The sequence below is a fragment of the Caloenas nicobarica genome, chromosome 4 (assembly GCF_036013445.1).
Source record: "Caloenas nicobarica isolate bCalNic1 chromosome 4, bCalNic1.hap1, whole genome shotgun sequence".
NCBI classification, from domain to species: Eukaryota; Metazoa; Chordata; class Aves; order Columbiformes; family Columbidae; genus Caloenas; species Caloenas nicobarica.
The window spans coordinates 66,724,959-66,730,839 of record NC_088248.1 but is presented as its reverse complement, the minus strand read 5'-3'; positions in this window follow the sequence as shown (position 1 = coordinate 66,730,839).

Sequence of the window (5,881 nt, the reverse complement as noted above, 5' to 3'; positions counted from 1 at the left end):
AAAAGCATACTACAAGCTAGTCCTATCCTTGCCCCTAGAATATAAGCTTTATCCTAGGGCTGGGATAAGAGGGCTTGAGAGAGCCCTGTGAGAGGAGGAGAAAGGAACAGAAAACAGCTCTTGGGCCACATCAGTATCAGAACTGCTGTTATCCAAGTTTCTTTAATATTCTATTCTTCTTTTTTCTTTCTTTTTTTTTTTTTTTTTTAAGTGAGCATGGAAATTTTTTTTCCAGATTACACAAATAGAAGGATTGTAGACAATGGGCTCCATTTGGGAAAAAAAAATCAGTTATTGCTCTAAGTAGGCATGATTATGCACTATTCCAGCAAGTACCTGTTTGGAAAAAAAAATAAAAGTGTGCAAGTACATACATCACAAAAGCATGAGTTTAGGGTCTGGGAATCAGGGCAAGAAGAGAAGGAGATCATGGATGGTTGACCTTCCTGTCTCTAACAGTCAATTCAAGCCCTAGTTTCTCGTTCATTGACAAAAGGGAAGAGAGCTTGAAGAAAAAGTTGAAGTGTCCCATCAGGGTGTTGAGGGGCAGAGCATCCAAAGGAGTCCTCTGTTCTCTAGTGGTGGGGGCAGCCTCCGGTTTGGACTGGGCAAGGACCAGTGGGTTGGTCCGTGGGGTGGCTGAGCAGAGAGTGTGGCTGCTGAGCAGGGAAGAGACTCTTCTCCTTTCTGATTAATTTTAACATTCTGCTCTGAATATTAGAGAGTACGTTTGCAACAGATGTTTCATGGGGAGAAACCTCTTTAATCCCTTCCTTCAGGCTAAATAGCTTTACAAAATCCTCCTCGTGGCTTTGATAACCCAGTAAAAATAACAGCTGAACTACAGATGATCACTAATCTTGCTGTATGCGTTCAATCACAAAATGGATGGCCAGTAATTTCTCACATGTAAGGGGTTTTTTGCTTAGATATGACATAAGTTGCACTTCTAACATCTCCTGATAGAAATCAAGAAATTGTAAGATTGATTATGTACTCTGGTCATCAAACATCAACCACTTTGAATAACAGCAAGATGAATATAGGATCTATTGGGATAAATTATTTCAGGGCTGGCAGAAGCCTGAGTTAATGTGATATAACAAGCTAAATATTACTCCATAAGAGTAGAAAAAAAAAATGTATATTCATGTTGAGATCTCTTTTGAATGAATGCCTCAGTCACTGTAAGGAACAAAGTCAGAGTTAGACCAACACTGAGCAGTTTGGAAAATCCCAGCCCTGAAAACTGTTAGAAGACATGTAAGCAACTAGACACTTATGATGAGAGATATTATTAACATTTTTTACTTATCTTGCCATACTGCCTGGAGGCCTAGTCAGGAATATGAACCTCCTTTGGGCAGCATGCATAAATTAGAGCAGACCTCTTCAAATTAATAAAATATACTGTGTTTAGAGACTGTTTCATATCAAGAAATATGTTTTCTTTGTGCCTCCATCTATGCTTCTGCCATTCAGAACTAGTAACAACTTAAACAGTGATTTTTTAGATGTGAAATCATCAGCAGCACATGGTCTGCCAAGAGTCAGGTACAGATTAAACCACTGGCTTTAGGCTCTGCAGCTTCTGGAGTCACACAGCTACACCAGCATCTAAATTGTTTCTAAACTTAGATTATTTTTAAAAAGGCAGTTCAGCTTTGCCTTTTATTGCATTGAGCTTTGCTGCTCTATGTAGGTCAATGGCCAGCCCGTTGGAGCAAACAGTCCTTGATCTTGCAGAAGCCAGTCTGGAAAGAAAACGGAGGCTCGAGAGCTTTGTGGGAGGGTTCTTGTTAAGTGGAGATAAAACCTGTTGGCATAGCTATTAATTACAGTTTTAATTCCTGGGCTTTTAGAAGGCCAAAGCCAGAGATGTGTCTGCTAACTTTGCCTGACTTTTACAGAATCTCTCACTTATCTCGAGGCCCCACCTTATCCACATGTCCTGAAGCGTTTGCTTTCAGGATTTTCCAGGGCGGACTGGGAAGACGGAGTCTACTCCTGTCTGGTGTGTCAGGCTGGAACTGGTTGCAGGACAACAAGGCCACCACCTTCAGTCCTTCAGCTGCTGGTTGTGCATAGCAATTCTTCGCCTATGGCCTGTGGAAATGAATACATTTGGCTTTATTTGGCCAACAATGAAGGGGTTTGATCCTTCCTCTACAGAAAGCATAACTGCTGTCTTGGTTCAATGCCCTGAAAGGTGATCCTCCCTTCTTGCACCATCACCAGCAAAAGAGGACATGAGAAAGGGTCTAAACCAAAAGTGGACATGGTCCCTGCATCTTACCTTGAAGCGATGCAGCAAAAAAAGTACCTCCTTATCATTCACAATTTCAGCTCTAAATATAGCCATAGGAATCTAGTTTCTTTCTTTTATGCTGCTTCTCCCATCATCTTGATATTTTATTTTCCTCTGTAAGCCAAATTGTTCTAACTTGAGATCCAGGGCTGGTGGCTTGTTTGCTTTCATTGTCAAGTATTGCTTTCTGTTTCACTGCTGTGATCCTTCACTTGTACTTTGAAACAAAGGCACTATGTAAATAGAGAACAAATGATACCCTATAGCAAAGCATCTGAGGCTCTTTTGTATGTTATCATGAATCATCTTCTATCACCCCATATTGTTGACCAGTTGTGAAACTTAGTACTCTTTGCTATCAACTGGAATTGAGGACCCAGCACTTTTTCCGAATCTCTTTGAAGGCTTTTACGAGCAAGAATCTTAATCTCCATATCTTTTCGCCAAGGTCCACATCTTGTCTGATGGCAATATATTAGCATTCTTGTAGCCTGGCGAGAGGAGGGTCACCACTTGTGGTCCTAAGTATAGTTGGCATATGATGACGTTTGAAGAGATTGTGTGGTTTTAAAGTCTGACACTAGGTCTGTACATTTTCCTTTTCTTATATTATTTTCCAGCTGTGCTTCAGTACTATGAATGTTTCCAAAGACTGAAATAAAAATTTCAAGGGGAGATGGGTATTTATTGCAAAACATCTAAACTGGTTAGCCTTCCTAAGGCAGTATAAAAACCAATTTTCTAGTTTATTTTTAGAATGCTAAATGAAGCCCAGGTCTTTAAAAAAAAAAAAGCAAAACAAATACAGTAATAGGCACCACAGACCAGTAAATATACTAAAAATTTATTTCCATTTATTTGAAGATGACTCTTTCAAAGAAGAGGTAGATTTGAAAAATGGCAGAGGTCACACCACCAGTGAAAAGCCCAGCAGCAAATAGCCACCGCTAAACCCTCTGGTTTAAAGCTGACCTCCTTGGGTTACAGAGAAGTCTGTGGATGGGAGAGCGTGCAGCACTGCTGGGTCTCAGCCCAGGCGTGGGGTCAGGTCATAGCAGGCTCCAAACGTCATCTCACAAGACAGCCGCCTTCCAGCATGTTTTGCACTGCACTGAGGAGGCGGCTCTGCCTGCACTGATTCCTTTCACAGAAAGCATTTCCAAGCACGCGTATTGGATGTTTTCATCTCTGAGAGGCAAAGTATTAAAGTCGTCAAAATTATGCTTTGCAATAGTAGAAACCTATATAAAGCTATCTCCTCTCTCTGTCATCTTGTCCAGAGTCTCAAAGCCTTGTCTGTGAGGTGGGTGGTGGGAATGATACTTGTGTCCCCTTCCTCTTAAGGGGTTAGAAGCCTCGCTCAGTATTTTCTGAAGCATAGAATTATTGCTACCTGCATGCTGCTGTCAGCAACTGCATTCCTGATCCCCCAGAAAGCTGGTCTGGAGGTCTCCTGGATCTCTTTAAAAAGCCTTCTCACACCTTTCCTGAGTGCATGAAAGACTCCTATGGAGGAGAATGTTATCCAGAAGTGGGATTGCCAGAAGACCCTGGACTTGCTTGACAGAGGGAAGCACCACACTCCTTATCCCAAAAAGAATTATTAAACAGATATTTAAAGCTGTTGAACTGTCTCTTGAAGAGCCATCCTGTCCTAATCAAAGGTATCAGGAAAATAAAATTATTTGTCCCTCTGCTTTCCTTAGCACTGAGCTCTGCAGAGGACGGGCTGCCCATACAGAGGTCCTTAGCTCATGCTTCTGTAGACAATATCCCACATTAACATTTATTCATTTTTATTGGTCTAAAACTGGGAGCACTGCAAAACCAAACCTAAAGCACAGCTTTGTTTTATCTGAACCCTGCTGCAAACCAGTCCATTAATTAAGTAATTGGATATAGCCTGAGCAAATTGGGAGCAAACATTGCTTATATTCAGCTCCTAATGTGCTCATTCTCTGAGGGCTGAAGGACTGGGCTGCCATGCAGCAGCTTGAGTCTTGCTAGAAAGGACAATGTCGTGCTGGCTGAACTGTGAGCCAAAATAGCAGCTGCCTCTGTCAAGGGGAGGGCAGTTCCTTTGCTTGATTTTTGGGGACTTAGCAGGAGGCAAATGCTTCAGTTTGTTATTTACAAAATAAACCACAGAGTGGCTTTCTGCTGAAAGGCTCCTTCATATTTGGGCAGGAAGAAAACAGGAAGGAAAAGAAGGAGGAAAAGGTGGAGAGTGGGGAAAAACAAGAATAGAGCTCAAATTCAGCTGGAGAAAAGTGCCCTTTCCTGCAGGTCTGCCTCACCCCACTGCCTTGGCTTCATCCTGCCCTTTGTTATCTTCTCTGTTATCTTCTCACAAGGTGATGTGCCTGCAGAGCCTGTGAGCAAGGGAAGGCCGTCAGCGAGGAGCTGCTGCTGCCTTGAGACGTGAGAAAGACGACTGAGTTTTCCTATCGAAAGCCTGGTAGGGCAGTAGCTGCATTTGCAGGAATTGCACTTCTCCCTGCCAGAACCAGACTAAAATAATTCTGCCTCGGAGGTGATGCCTGGGAATGATCCCAGCCTAAGGCATGTGGCTTTCAGTACGGTGGCATGTGGCCGGGGACCCAGCTCCGTGTTCCGACCACGTATTCTGCAGTAGTGAAATCAAGCAGCAGCCTCGAGTTTGCTCTGGAATACGCTTTCCAGCACCCCAAAACTGCAGCTCTGGGCTTTCTCTTTCTCCCAGCCCTACCCCCAGGCTGAGCCCCAGGCAAGGCACTTGTCTTTGCCTCCAACTACAGAGCCCTCAGAGGACAAACCTAGCATCATCCCTGATTTACTTGAGATTTATTATTTACTTTAGAACCTTTCCAGCTCCCCTACAGCTGCAGCTCTGGGCTTTCTCTTTCTCCCAGCTATTTCATCTGGAAAGTCAGTGATAGGGAAGAAGAGGTTATTTTTGTCGTGGGAGATTGAATATTTATTTCAGACAGTCCTCTTAGTACCTGCAGCAAGAGCAGCAGAGGGCACGGGGTCTTCGGCCTTTTACTTGTTCTGCAGGTTTTACTGTTCAGCCTTTTAAACCTATTAACTTACACTGATTAATACAAAATCTCAGGAAAAGTATGGGGAGACTGAACTATCTGAGGTCAACGCAGGTGAGGAAGTTAATTCAGAAACACAAAATTGACTTTTGTGATGTATCAGTGGCTTTCAGAACATCTTCATTTGAAACTACTTTGTCAAAGTGTCACAGACTTAAATTACAGAGTAGCATTTGGAAATGAGGAGGAAGAAGGGAGCTATAATCACTATAACAAGGATTTAGAGGCAGTAAGGGAAAATAAATATTTGAACATTAAAATGCTTCCAAAGCAAACCCACAGTCCCGGGACTTCAAGCCTTCATCAGATTGAAACCCTTTCAAGTAGCAAGGCTAAAACTGTGGCAGACGCCTGAATGTTCGTTCAGTCTCTCTGTGCTTGTACTTACATCCTGGAGAGGAAATTCCTGGCTCTTGCAGCACATCTCTGCTCAGCGTTCTTATCCATTTCTTTTCAGGAACATTTTGTTCTTTCTGAATGCAACACTCAATAG